This window comes from Pipra filicauda, unplaced genomic scaffold, assembly GCF_003945595.2.
Source record: "Pipra filicauda isolate LSUMZ 115617 unplaced genomic scaffold, ASM394559v2 scaffold345_size814242_pilon, whole genome shotgun sequence".
Classification (NCBI taxonomy): domain Eukaryota; kingdom Metazoa; phylum Chordata; class Aves; order Passeriformes; family Pipridae; genus Pipra; species Pipra filicauda.
The window spans coordinates 236,063-250,845 of NW_024104471.1; the positions used below are offsets into that span (position 1 = coordinate 236,063).

The 14,783-nt window shown below is 40.4% G+C and overlaps 1 long non-coding RNA gene across 2 annotated transcripts in view; it reads left to right on the forward strand.

Annotated features, from left to right (window-relative positions):
• LOC120323795 overlaps positions 1-14,783 on the forward strand; it is a 38,746-nt gene that overhangs the window by 16,192 nt on the left and 7,771 nt on the right. The window contains exon 3 of one of the 2 annotated variants that reach the window (XR_005564645.1): positions 7,175-7,193. The exons of the other annotated variant lie outside the window; for it this stretch is intronic. This is a non-coding gene — a long non-coding RNA (uncharacterized LOC120323795). Of the gene's footprint in view, positions 1-7,174; positions 7,194-14,783 lie in introns of those variants that run through there. 2 annotated transcript variants of the gene reach the window in all.

The following is a 14,783-nucleotide window of genomic DNA, read 5'->3' on the forward strand; positions in this document are numbered from 1 at the left end:
TCCGTGCTACATCTGTGCTGTAACTGTAGGAACAGACTCTATAAATAGCCCAACCCAGTTACCTTTTTCAGAACCTTGGGAATGGCTAATCCCCAGAATAGATGAATTGCATAACTCTGTTCTCTGAACACGCTCGTTCACTCTGCAAATCGGGTTCTTCGCACACCACTGTGAAATCAGTGCATCCCCTCTGGTTTACATTCAGCACTCGCTGGAGCAGCTGTTCAGCTGACATTAGCAATGCTAATTTTCAGCATCTGAGGGTTTGGACTTTGCAGATATTTGTTAAAGTACATTCAAAAAGAAGAGCGGGCCTGAAATATCAGATGAGAACACTGATTTAAAGTGAAATTAGTTAGGGTCAAAAAGGCATATTTTGACGCACTAGGCTGGATGCACTTGGCTGAGTTATGTGAGGGGGTGCAAATATTCAAACTGAAGGATGCACATTTACAAGGCTGTCCTTGAACTTAGGGTTGCAACAGAAGCCAGAGAAGTGTTTCTTCCTCTGGAAACCATTAGTATTTAAGAAGCATTTTATACTGAAGGGAAGATTTCATTCTGTAATTCTGAAATCTATCCTTAAAGGAGCCACCGTACACAAATCTGGACCTGGTGTATGCTAAGTGGAAAAGCCATTCTGGGATCAAATTCTAACTCTCTAGAACTCCAAGGGCCTTCTACAGTGAAGTTGTGTATTGGAAGCATTTACAAACAGAACACCATAGGGGTCCTTAATACATGCAAACATACATCCAGCGACTGCCTTCTCAAGCTGAGCAATCCCACACTCAAGCTGAGTGTCCCTGCTACAGTGGCCATGCAGCCTAATAGTGTAAAGAGAGGACATTGCATTGGAATGGCCAGGGCTGAAGACACACATGCTCAAATATGACCTCATCACACTAAGGATATACTTAGAGGAATAGTATCCTTCCAGGAAAAGGTGCTCTACAGCTGCGTTATCGCTGATGCCTGAACAGGTCTCTTGCTTGTGGTCGTTCTCATACCATCTTTGAGGGAAGAATTACTTTACACATTTTACAGATGTGGAAACAGAAACAGGAAAAACTGTGTCCACAAATCTCAAAGCTGAAATCTACCTAGAATAACAGGAAATATTACCCAAAGGCCCCTGCATCACTGCCTGGAAGTGGAGATACCTTCCCATGACATCCTGGCTGCAGAGACCAGAAGCTGAGCTCGTTTGGTATGAGAGGTCCTGCATTCCAGGTGGCAGAGCAGGCCACAGGGCTGCCAGTCCATTACTGCTCTATTATGTAATGTTTACAAGCTCTTTGGCACAAGTGACCTGACACCTGCAAGAGGCACATATTTCCCAGTCTCCTAGATTGTCTTCCTTGTATTGATCTTGACAGAGGAATGACACAAAATCTGCAGGCTGGATTTTAAAGCTTTCTGTGTGTTACTAGCTTTTCACTCTACGTATGTCCATGTTTTCTGCACTCCAGACATACTTGTTTTCTTTCCATCAGCCTTCACTATTTTATCCATCTCTGTTGTGGTTCTCTCCTCAGTTTTTATTCCTAGTTTATAATCAGTCCTGCGGCACACTACATGCCATATTTCTGAATAAATACAAATATGTATTGTTCTCCTTAATTTATAGCTCTGTTCTTTTGAAGCATGAGGTAAAAGCTCTTTGCAAAACTATGAACACTGAATGGAATGACTGTAATTTTTTTTGGATTTCTGGGGAGCCTCGCGCTAACAGCTGTTATTGCTGGTGCCAATCCCACCTCCATGTAATAAAACACTTCTCTGTATTATCTCACTGCACAAGTATGATAAATACTTTGTTACAGGCATTTACTTACATCCTAGTCCTTCTGTGATGGAGAAACACAGGTGTTAACAAGTCACTCAGCTTCTGTGGCTGCATTGTAAATAGCATTAGACTAACCACGTGATGATATCACATCAATATTTTGCATTTTCAGAGAAATACCTTGCATTGTTTTGAGTACAGACCATGAAAAAATACAAAGGGCTGTTCAAATTTCTCAGTGTTCAGAAGAAGTTACTGTCCAATGTAACATCTTTAAAAGAAGAGGCTTTCAACTGCCTCATGTTTCACAGAATCATTTAGATTCTCAGATATCCTGTAGTACAACTGCCTGCTTTGAAGCAGGGTCAACAACTAATTCAGACCAGGATGCTGGGGGCTTTATCCTGTTGGGTCTTGAAAATCTGCAAGGACAAAGATTCTAGAAGCTCTCTGGGACGCTTGTTCTAATGTTTAATTACCTTTAAGGGGAAAATTTTTTTCCTTAGTCAGAATCTCATGTATTTCTAGTTGTGGCCATTTTCTCTTGCTCTTTCACGATGTACCTTGGCAAAAAGCCTGGCTCTGTCTTCTTGGTATCCTCCTCCTAGGTACAGAAGGCTGTTATTGGGCCCTCCTGAGTCTTTTCCAGGCTGAATAAGCTTTTCTCAGCTTCTTCTCATAGGACAACAGTGAGACAACAGTCACGGTTGTCCTCTGCTGGATTTGCTCAACTCGATCATCTTTTCTGTGCTGGGGGCCCCCAAACTGGACACAGTATTCCAAGTGCAGCCCAGTGTGTGCTAAGTCAGAGAGGATAACCACTTCCCCCAGCCTGCTGGCTGTGCTGCAGTGGACAGAGCCCAGTCTGCTGCCAGGGCACACTGCTGAGTCAGGCTTAGCCCGGTGCCCCCCAGCAGTGCTCTCTCTCTTGCCAGTCAGTCCCCAGCCTTTACTGCTGCAAGGTGTTAGTCCAGCCCATGCTGTGACTGTGCAGGGATAACAGTGAGGCTGATTGACCTGTAGTTTCCAGGATCACCCTTCTTGAAGCAAAGGAAAAAACATATGCCAGATATGCAGACAACTCAGATCGCAGTTTCCACCATGTCTCTGCAGCAATTTGTGGGGTTTTTTTTTAAAGGATTATAAACTGAGGTAGTTACAGAGCAGCTTCATATGCAAAATAGAAAGCAAGGAAAAAAAGACAGTATCATATTTAAAGATATATAAAGAGATGTTGATTGAAAATAATTAAGTTTTAGCTGTACAAAGGAAGCTGAACTAGGCGTTTCAAATGCCACTACAAGCCAAGTGATATAGTAACTAAAGAAAGAAAGAAGTTATGCAAGGTAGGTAAAAGATCTTCAGTATTTAGTTTTGTTTACACTAAGCAAAACATTCAATAGAAACAGCCTCTGTTCCAGAGGATAGTGAACCAGTTGTATCAGTCTTTGAAAAAGGCTTTTGGGGTGAGCAGGTGTGTTATACAACAGCAAGATTTATTTAAGTATGTTGATTGCCTTAATAATTAAAAAGGAAAAAAAATTGCAAGAGTAACCGACATAAACAAAGAAGGTCCTGCCTCGATTATCTCCCAGAATTATTTGAAAATGCTAAAATGTAGTAGATAAAGAAGAGAAGGTGGATCTTGAGTTTGACCTGGTTTAGAAATTTCTCTATTCCTAAGAACAACACATGTCAAGAGCTCTCATCCACTGAAGCATAAGTTTCCCACAAGGATTTTTTTCCCCTCACTTTCTGTTTTAATCAGGAAAGGAATCCAGATACTGAAAAAGTACTTACATGAAAGTAAAGAACCCTTATGCATTTAAATAGTTTTATAATCAACGTAGTTTACTTCATTTAGGATTTTTATCAGGCAATATCTTGGCTATGAGTGGGCTTTGGCAAGTTTCATAGGAAATTATTGCTGCTTAAGGAGTTTCAGCAAGAACTGGCAAAACATTCAAATAAAAAAGCTTTTGAAAATCAGATGCATTTGCAACATCTCAACAATAAGTGTTCCATTATAATTAAAACAATACCATTAGTCATGAATATTTGTAATCAAGGGTGGATCTGCTGAGGTGGAGGTATCACAAAGGTCATTCCTTGCCTAGCATGCATTTTTCTTGGCTCATCTTACCATTATATCTGTACATCTCATTGATTTCTTCAGATATCTATATCAGAAACCAGAAAAACAAATCAAAAGTACAAAATGCTGTGTGGGAAGAGGTGTCATTTGAACTTATCACACTGTCTATATCATGCACAACAAGGAGAAGCAGGACTTCTGTTCCCTCTGTGTATGCACACAGAGTACAATATATTCAATATTTTTGTTTTCTGACCCAAAACAGCTGTGACAACACTTTCAAGAGTGCAGTGGCAGTGGCTTCCTTCAGTGTAAATTAGATGGACCAAATTTTCCTAACTTATTCTTGAAACCACACTGCCAGGATGCTTCTTTCTTTTTTTTTATTGATACACATAAGGTTTCCCTGAGAGCACTGCTCCCACAAGCCTAACATTCTTGCTGGGGAATGTTCTTCCTTCACTTATGCCAGTGATCTCAAAAGGAGAATCTGGCCTACAGATCACATTCCCTAGCTCCCAGCTTTCTGTTTGGAGAGGTAACCAGGCATTCACAAGCAAAGACAGTTCTTTAACTGCTGTGGAGGTAGGGATGCACAGCAGGAAGCCCAGTCTCAGCAAAGCCAGTTTTGTACTAAATTCTGATATCTGATGTTGGTTTATTGATGTCCTCAATGGACTTATGCTTTATTCAAAAACATGCAAGTTTAAATTTAAAAAAAAGGTCTGTAAATTGTGCCCCTGCAGAGCTGGTGATATTTTAGGGAGGCCATGGGTTTCTGTGAGACTTCCTCCAGCTCTTATAGGGATAAGTTGTAGAACTTAGTGCTTAACTGATGTTTAGTCTGGGGACCTTCTTTTCTGCAGTTGTCTTTTTGATGACATCCACAGTAAGTGATTCAAGTGTCCCATGTACTGAGAGCAAGGATAGGGGTTTACTTGCTGGGGAAACAAGAAAAAATTGTAAGAATCTTGGGGGGAAATTTGCTTATCATCTTGATATAGATAGTCTTCAATTCTTGAATATATTAGAAAGCAGAGCAAGGTCACTTTGTGTATCCAGGGCCTAATCAGTATGCTATTAAATATTCTTTTTCCTCCAGTTTTAAGTGCTACAGGGCACATTATAGGTTGTAATATACCTATACAGGGAAAACATTTTCCTCTGTATCTTATTTTGAAGGCATTTCTCTATCACACAGTCAAAAGCTGTGAACAGATCGTTCCCTACTGGCTCCAGGCACAGTGCTGCAGACGCGTGTGCTCCCAGCAGCACTGCCCTCTCCTGGGGACAAGGGATCAGCAGGTGCACAGGGAAAGGGTTGGCTTCTGCAGCTGAAACAAAAAATGTGGGATGTCTTATTCGTATGATTGAGAAGCAAATCTCTCACATGTGTGAGAAGGAACCAGAGAGCCAAAAAGCCTATTCCTGAGAAAAAAAAAAAAATCTGAAGAATTTTCTATGCAAATAATACATAGAATGATATATAATATAATATATATATAAAATTATAGAATCATAGAATGCCCTGGGTTGGAAGGGACTTTCAAAGATCATCTTGTCCAAGCCCCTGGCATGGGCAGGGACCATCTCCATCTTTCTTGTCAGCTCCCTTCAGGTACTGGAAGGCCACAATTAGGTCACCCCAAAGCCTTCTCCAGGCTGAACAGTCCCAATTCTCCCAGCCTTTCCTTGTAGGAGAGGTTCTCCATCCCTTGAATTGTTTTGGTGGCCTCCTCCGGACTCACTCAAACAGGTCCATGTCCTTCTTGTGCTGGGGGCCTCAGAGCTGGAGGTGGCACTGCAGGTGGGGTCTCACCAGAGCAGAGCAGAGAGACACAGTCACCTCCCTCAGCCTGCTGCCCACACTTCTGATACAGCCCAGACACGACAGAACCTTTCCATGGTCACTGTAATAACAAAGAGAAACTGGGCCAAGTTAACCCTGCAGAAATCCTGGTGAAGTCAGGCTCAGTCTGGACTCTGATGTAGCTGCTTTCTCTTCTAGATTTGAATGTTGACTGATGAACTCCTGCAGATTTAGAAAGAATGTTTTAGGATGTTATCACCTTACCTGCTGACTTCTCCTCCCAGCCAGATGTCACTGCCACCAATATTGACCTGCATGAATTAGGCATATGAGTATTGCTAATCAGCTGCAGACTGACAGATTTCTAGACAGAAAAAAAGCGAACAGAAACTAGGCTTATATGCATAAATAAATTTGTAAGTATTTGACATAAACCAGACATAGGTAGTAAGAAGATGTAATAGTAGTGATTCACACAATATCTCACACAATATGGTACACAATACACAATTCTGATGTAATACAATCAGTAATACAATCTTAACCTCAGAAATCATCCATCTCCAAAGCTCTGTTTGGTCTGAAAACAGACAGTGTGAAGCTGTGTTAAGTTATTCAGAAATGTTGCATGGTTTTCATGGAAATAGAACTTAAAATACTTTTAAAGCATGCTGTTAAGAAGCTTTTGAAAACATTTATCTTTCATTTCTTTAGGACTTGAGCTATATCATTTGATCCAATGTAGAAGTTTTAAGAACCACTGATCTGTGTTAATTTTCCCACTTTCTACTTAGTTCCTCCAGTATAAAGAAAATACCCCCAACCCCAAAACCAAAGCATACAAAACCCAAATATTCTGACAGTTTCTTGGTTTCCAATGAGAATAAAATTTTACTTGTATATCTTTTATGTGGAGATTCACATATATCCTCCAGGATATAATTTGATTGTTAGAATATTAAGGAATTGTAGAATGGCCTGGGTTGGAAGGGACCTTAAATATCATCCAGTTCCAATGTCCTGCCATGGGCAGGGACACCTTTTGCTAGACCAGGTTGCTCAGAGCCCCATCCAACCTGGCCCTGAACACTTCCAGGGATGGGGTATCCACAACACCTCTGAGCAACCTGTGCCAGGGCCTCACCACACAGTAAAGAATTTCTTCTTCTGCTACACATTCAACCCTCTGGAGGTTCTGTGTGCAGGTCATAGGATTTCCTGGCATAAACCTAAAAGGAAAAGTAACCCCTGACCTCTTGGATTTTATTCTCCTTAGCGAACACTAAGAAAGCACTAGAAGTACAAAGTGTAAAAAGCATTTTAATAATAAAATGAAGACCTTATTTATCTTGGGAAACTTTATGATGGCAGAAAAGGAGATACTGACATCCCAGAGAATGGAAGTAAAAGCCTGAATAATTGAAATCATTTTTTTCACTGAAAGGTCATTAGTTTATTTTTTTTCAACTCTTGCAACCAGTGAATCAACTGGAGAAGGCAGCAGTTGTTTGAGATTTGTCATCCCATTGCCTACGTGTACAGTGCATGATCAAGAAAAGGGGACACACCTGTCTCCAGGAAGAAAGAGAGCAAGACCTGACAAGGCTGGTAAAATTAAGTGAAGGGTGAGGAAGGAACACGGGAGAAGAAAGGAACTCTCACTTGAAAAAAAATAAAGGTAAATGTGAGGAAACAAAAAAGAATAATTGCAGTTTTTAAAAGTCCTTTGCTGGCCATCTTTAAATGTCCCCTTAGTAATTTGCCTCTAGTTAAGTGTGGAGAGAGGTAGAAGGGAATGGAGCTACAGAGGAAAAAAAAGAGCAAGAAGTGGAAAATAAAAGGGATGCAGAATCAGGGGTTGCATCCTCCTGATTTAGAGGAATCCTCATAAACACTGAGCATTGCTGCGTTATCAGTGGGACTACACTGAATAAAGTAGACTGTAATGCCATAAAATGTCTATCTAAGGCATATCTGCACAGACCTATGAAGCTGCAAAAGCAAGTCAAGTTCTTCATAATCCAGCTTCTTAATTAAACAGGCACGATGAAGCCTGGTGGCATGAGCTTCACCACGGCATGGCAGCCCAAAAACAAGCTCTCTGAAGATGCTCTTACTGATGCTAGTGTAGCTTGAGCTAACTATAACATAGCTGGTGTGGATGGACTTGTCAAGCTAAAATGACATTTTCTCTGGGCTGGCTAGGCATAGGTAATTGGTTGGTTGCAAATCTCAAACAGTAATGTAACTGTTTGGGAGTGTTTGTTAACTCGGGAATGTTTATTAAAAGCATATTGAACATAACTCTAAAAGCACCTAGAAAGAAGACATAATTACGTGAGGAACTGCTATATAGTTAAGCAAAATATGTATTGCTAAGTAACAGCTATTTTATGATTATTTTTTCAGGTTTTTTTAATGATATCTAAGCGTTTTGCATTTCCTCCACACCTAAAGAGGAGTATCTTCATGAAAATTTCCTAAACCAGGAAATATCCTAGGTCTAGGATGCAGAACTGAATTCAAATATGGTTTTTCCATCACAGAGATATAGACATACTTTGCAATATTACACAGTAATTTAGGAATCTAGTCATCCTTCTGATGTATTCAGAAACTATTTAGTTGGTATTATTGCCCCTGTCTAATTGCTCTTTCCATGACAGTTTTGCATATTTGGAATAACTTCAAAATCTTATGGTTCTGACAGTTGTTAAGACAGCAGGCTCATTGCCTATAACATAAACCACAAGTATATAAAGACAATTTTCCACTCACTTACATGTATTGTAGCATCTTGTGATTCTTTCCACAAGATGGAGATTACCCGAGATGTGTTGCAGTGAAAAACCAAAATCCTCCAAGGAGTCATAAATGTGTCCAGTCTTCCTAAATACAAAGTTCTGGACACAGGGAACTTGCTTTATTTTTAATTCATTGCTGTTTAAACCAAGGTACTCTACAATTTATGTGGGATTACAACTGGTTTGACCATGCAAAAGATCTGTCCAGCCATGTGATACTTAGCAACTCCAATAACCCTCTATCAGATATCAACTATATAAAAAAAATCTCAAAAATTATCAAAATGGAAACAAATGTCTTACTGTTGTCTAAATGCACTGAGGTAGGTGCTAATTGGGGATCACTGATACAGACTGTTGCTTGGAGAAATCCTTGTGTTAACACCTGTCTCAGATGTAGGCACAAATATTTCATACCTTTCAGCACACAGAGCAACTGCAATCATGCTCCCAAAGAACTGAGTGCATCGTTCTTTCAGCCACGGGTGTCCTGAAACGCTCATACTTTTTTTGATTGCTGGTTTCTCAATCGTTCCCTTTGCAAGTCACTGGAGATTTCACACCAGTTTATTCCGTTTCACAATAATGAACAGTGTAGGAAAAAGAAATTTCCCTTAGCACAGAGAAGTTTGAGATTATTTTCTCAGAGCATTTTCCAATTAAATTCAAAGCAGTTTGCCAGTTTATTGTGCTGATGGGTGCACTGAGCCTGATACAGGGTATGTTATTTGCCTCTAGATGGTGCTCTCACGTTGAGATTAAACAGTTCCATCACCTTTTTCATTACACGTTTCATAATTAATAAATAATAGTAAAATACTTCTCTCAAAATCAAAATAAACCCTATCATAAGAGCCAGTAAAAAAAAAATTACCAGAATGCATATGAGTGTACCATATGGTAATTTCAGATATAGCTGATATCCCCCAGATTGTTTAAGGAAGTGATGTTAATTCTAGGAAAATCAGCACTGGAGCCACATAATATTTAATAAAAAGGTGCAAATTCAGAAAACTTTAAACCACGTAATGAACTTTTGTTAAATAATACCTTTATGGTTAAATAGCATCCGTTCCAAACAGGTGATCATCCAGCATTACAAACTGGAAAACAAAAGCAAAGGGATTACTTGTTTTGTCCAAAGTCTTGAAAACTGTTCTGTGGGTGTGTGTAGGTGATGGAACATTTGCACTTTTGAACAGAGACAGCAGCTACTGATTTCCATGTGGCTAAAATGTCCCTCCTGAATGTCCTGCTAGGGAGGAAGCATGACTAGGCTTTACTTCACAGCAGAGAATAAGCCCAGAGTAGGAGCACAGCCAAGGGCCTTCCAGTTGAGAAGCCATGTTTTTCCTGGAGAAGTAGGAAAGCTGCATATTGTCCCAGCAAGGCCAACCATCCACATTTTTTTCCCTGTATCTACAGCTGCTCTGGTGCTGGAATTGCTCTCCCACAGTCACCACCACTACTGGCTGCACAAGTGTGGTCTCTGAGTGTCTCAAACTCGTACAAGGCTTGGGTTGTAACTTGGGCATTTTAACAATGAAGCTCAAGAGTTTCATTCCAAGAACAAATTCCACTGTTGGCTGTGGTTTGTGTGGATCTGTGCATGCGTGTTTCTACTCAGCATTCTCCTTCACGTGGTGCAAGTTTTATGCCAGAAAATAGAGGTGATTCTCAGAGATTTCTGACAATGTCCATTGTCTTTGAGCAGGAGGTAGGTTTTTACATCATTTATAAATGATGTGCACCCTTCTGGGTTTATTTTTTCTTTCAACAAGCAACTCTTGCACAATTCTACCCAGAGAGAGCTCTAACTGAGGTGGCATTCATCAGTAAGAGGGCCTCTTGGTCCCAGCATTCACTTCCTATTTCTTCTGCCACATGCAGCTGTGACACACCCAGGAGCATTTTGGTTAAAAATGAAACAAAGGAAGGTTTTGGAGGCCAGCACTGTCTCACTGGTAAGTCTGAAATTTAAGCTGACTCCTGGGGAAAGAGTAGCTTTGCCTTCTTTTTGTAGTAACTTAATAGCCACCCTAAACTATTTTTTTTTGTCCTCTGTCCCCTGCAGTGACAATTATGCAGGGTCCACGTTGCTGCTTTCATCCCAGGCTCACATTTGAGTAAGCCCTATTGCAAAACACCAGTCTTCATTCCTTTGCTTCCTCTCCTGGAGTTTAGGTCTCTGTTCATACCAGCTGTTCCAGTTCCAGGTGAAATGGAACACCCAATTGCTCATGATGAAGATTAGGGTGTCAAACTCTTCTGCAGCAGTCAGTGCTCCCACACGCAGAGTCTATTTTCAGATAGCACAAGATCAGACCTGTGAATTGTGCAAAGCTGGCATTTAGTGTGCCCTTTAACATACAAATGCATTGGACAAAAGCAACTGAGACTCCAGCTTGTGTTAACCCTGGTTAATAAAGAAAAGAAAACTGAAACTTGGAGATTGCCATGTGAGGGATTCTAGAAAATACTGTACGAAGCATTGCTTCCTGACAGGAATGACTCAGCAGCTGCTTTTCTTACCTTAATGTGACTTCTGGTTAATAAAGCTGTGCAGAGGGAATGATCAAGAATATTTATTCCCTGTGGATCTAGTATTGAATTTTTTTCTGTATGATCTGACATTAGGAGTATCTCAGCTTCTGTTCTCTAGGATCTGCTCCATTAGCCACTTCTCAAGCCAATCATTTTTAACAGAGTCATAGAACCATCACAGAAAATCCTGAGTTGGATGGAACCCACAAGGATCATCGAGTCCAATCCCAGGACTTTTGCTCTCAGTTTTTCTGCCAGCAAAAATTTAAAATACTAGATCATCTAAACATAGTAAAATTGTAAAAGCACTCCCAGCAAAGTCCCAGACAAAGCTACTGTACAATAAAACCTGTATGCTTCTTACACACATAAGAAACACCTCCTTAATTCAACATACCAGTTCTTTTTCATCTTTCAGGATTCAAACACGTCAGGAAATCACTGCACACAGAATTGTGAAATTCTGTGCTCCAATATTAATATTTAATAGCAACTTTGATGTCAGAGCAGCTATTACCCTGAATTCTTTGTTTGAAAAGAAAAATCAACTGGAAGGTACAAATCTATTGAAATAATTCTACATCTCATATAGTTTTGTCTGTAGAATTATGGATATAATTAACTAAGAAGTAATCTTTTGGAAAACTTTATTAGGAGTAAGGGGTACAGATTAGATTATTTTTAACATGAATGTCTTTAGCATGGCGTTTCAGTATCCTCCATAACAGTAATTTAATAAAAAATAATTTTTCAGAAATACCTCAACAGTTTTTTCTACATGGAGAACTAAGATGGCAGATACCACTTATATGACTGAAACAATGATGACCATGCTGCTCCCCAGATTTGCCTCTAAACTGCTCCTCAAAATATCATTCCAAGGTATCCACTGCCGTGTCCGCTCTTGTGTTCCAGGCTGGAGTTTGTCCACCATCGTGGTTTCTCTAATGCTGGTTTCTGTTTCATTAACCCCACTGTCTTCTCTGTCCTCGTGTCCTCTCTGTCCTCAGAGCTGCAGCAGGGACTCACACAGATGTCATGGGGGTAGGAGGTTAAATGTCAGTCACATAGTTCCAATCTAACAAGCAGACAGTGTGCAGACGGAGAAAGTGGGGAGAAAGGGAGGAGAGCTGAGAATGAAATGACACTGGAAGGCTGACTGTGCAGCTGCACTTGCACTCACGATCAAAACTGGCCAGTGCCCATCACACAGCAGCTGTAATCCATTTTCCTGCAGAGGGAGCAGGTCTGAGGCAAGTACAAAGCTCACACCTATAACCCAGATGCGGGTGGATTAATGACCTAAAGGTTTAAATTACAGCGAACACTGGAGCCCGTGCGTCCCTCTGCCACGGACGGCCAGAACACAGTAATGAGCAAACCTCAAACCTCACACCAGAGTCGCTCCTCCAGCTTCTTGCCTTGAGGCATCACATTGTGCAAAATGTCAACACTTCGCTAGGTGAGGGCAGAGGTTCGTGTTGCCAGGGGCAGTTTCTTGCAGTTAGCTGCTGGTAGGCCAACAAGGTGGTTTAAAGGTAGTGGGAAAGAAGGAGCTGAGGCCTGCAAAGCATGTTAGGAGTTGTATGAACACGTTGTGTGGTGTGCGTCACTTACTGAGTCAGCTTTGTGCATTGAAAGATATTTCTTTTCTCCCTTCTAAGAATGAGGTTTGTAACTTCCTTGAGAAACAAAGTTAGAAGCAGGCATTTAGCATGACTCATAAAGATATTTGGGTAGCCATTTCATTGGATTCTGTTTTCCTGTGATCAGTGCACAGTTCAGAGCATCATTTATTGTCATTGGCATTGAGTTTTTCATCAGTAACAATACAAAACATACATTTTGCTCTGCTTGTCACTGCCTCATCACAAATATGACTTATGGTATTCCCTTCTGTGGATAGCTCTATCAGGTATACGACTTCTTGTCCATAATAAATTGGATGGAGCAAAATGAATTAAAGTACTTTTCTGCTCTCTGGGCAAAACCTGCCCATCACTCTCACTGTTTGCTGGGAGACAACAAATGTTTTCAAAAAGAGTCACTTCTCAGAACCAGCAAACAAAAAAATACATGTCTTGTGTGAGAGGACACACAGGGTCAGTTTTGATCACACAGAGCAGAACCAACTCAGGTGCCCTGCTATCTCCACAGAAGTCCTTAGATTTAAAGTCATACTATTAAAATTCTTGAATGTGCACTCAGCGCACACATAAGTTCAATGTGACAAAGATATTCAGTTAATTACTCCCTTTCATACTAATCTTAATCTTGTATAATTCTGGGGGCAGGTATGATCAAAGAAATCAAGGTTTAAAGCTATCACTGTAGATGCATCCACTTTGCTTGCAGACCTACTCTAAAGTAATCTGTGCTAGTGGTGGGCCGTGTGCTAAACCCAAAGATGGGAGAACTAAGATAAATGTGAAGGAAATTATGCATCAGAAGAAATATAACTGCAAATACAGACCAATATTTCAGTAGCAGGTGCACTCTTAACACCTGCAGGGACACACAACACCCAGGGCCACTCAGGCTGGTTTGTTTAGATATCCCTAATGAAACCAATGTTTGCAATGTGTGCAAACCAACACATTCTCAAAAGGAATCTCATGCTTTTTCTCTCAGGTACTATTCATGTACATGAATTAGTTCTTGGGGCACAGGGCAACTTTCTAGTTTGAGGTTGCTCCACTGCATGAACCAAAGCATGAAAACTGAAGAGGATCAAAAGATTCACTTTGGAAATGGATGGCTAACCTGAAGTAAAATGGTACTGTAGCTGCACCCCAAATCATCACAACTCTTGCTACTTCTAAATGAACATCTGAGGTCTGAGCTGAACAGGAGTTGTTTTTGATCTACACTCTTCAGAGGAAACCTGAAAGTCACATGCCATCGTTGTTCAGGTTATGAAATTATGTCTGGAGCTTTTAATAAGAGAATAGATTTCCAGATATCAGAAAGCTAAGACCTGACTTTTATCAAACTATTGGCAAATCTTAATGAAGTTCCGAATGTGCTGATGGTTTTTGCTGCGATCTTCAGTTTGGACTCTGGAATGTCGCTTTGGATATGGCATATAGGATTCTTTCTGACTCAGTTTTGATATTTATATTTCTGCTCTTGGCAGAAGTAGTCAGCTTACTCTTATTTTCTAACATTTCAAGCCTGCCAGGAAAACAAGAATCTGAGTCCTCCCTAACTGTCACTTCTTCCATCATGGAAGGATTTAACTTTAGCTAAAGAGGAAACATTCTGTGAACCAAAAACCTCCTTATCCTCATACAACAACCCGAATGTCTAAAAAATGTACAAGTTCCAGCAACTTTGTGAGCTCTCTTATTGTTTAGAGCCTTCAGTATCAATTGCTCTCTCCAGGGCACTCGGTGTCAAAGTGGCATGTGTACACCTTCATTTTGCATCTGGAAACACTGAGAATGCCTCTCTCTCTCTCTTCTTCCTTATACCTACAATCAGCCTTAGCTTTTCTATACTTCCTTCAGTGTGGACTGTGCCAGTTCTATCACTCAACTGACCCGTGACATTTTCCTAACTTTCCTTAATGAAAATCTCCATGGATTTTATAAGGATTTTAGGTCAAATGTTTTATCGAGCCATTTTTTTTGTTAAGAGCTACTGAAAACATGTTTTCCTTCTAGAGAAGTGATGAATATTCTTATGTGTTTTATGAGATACTTCTATGAACAAAATTACCGGTTTCACTCAAGATTATGT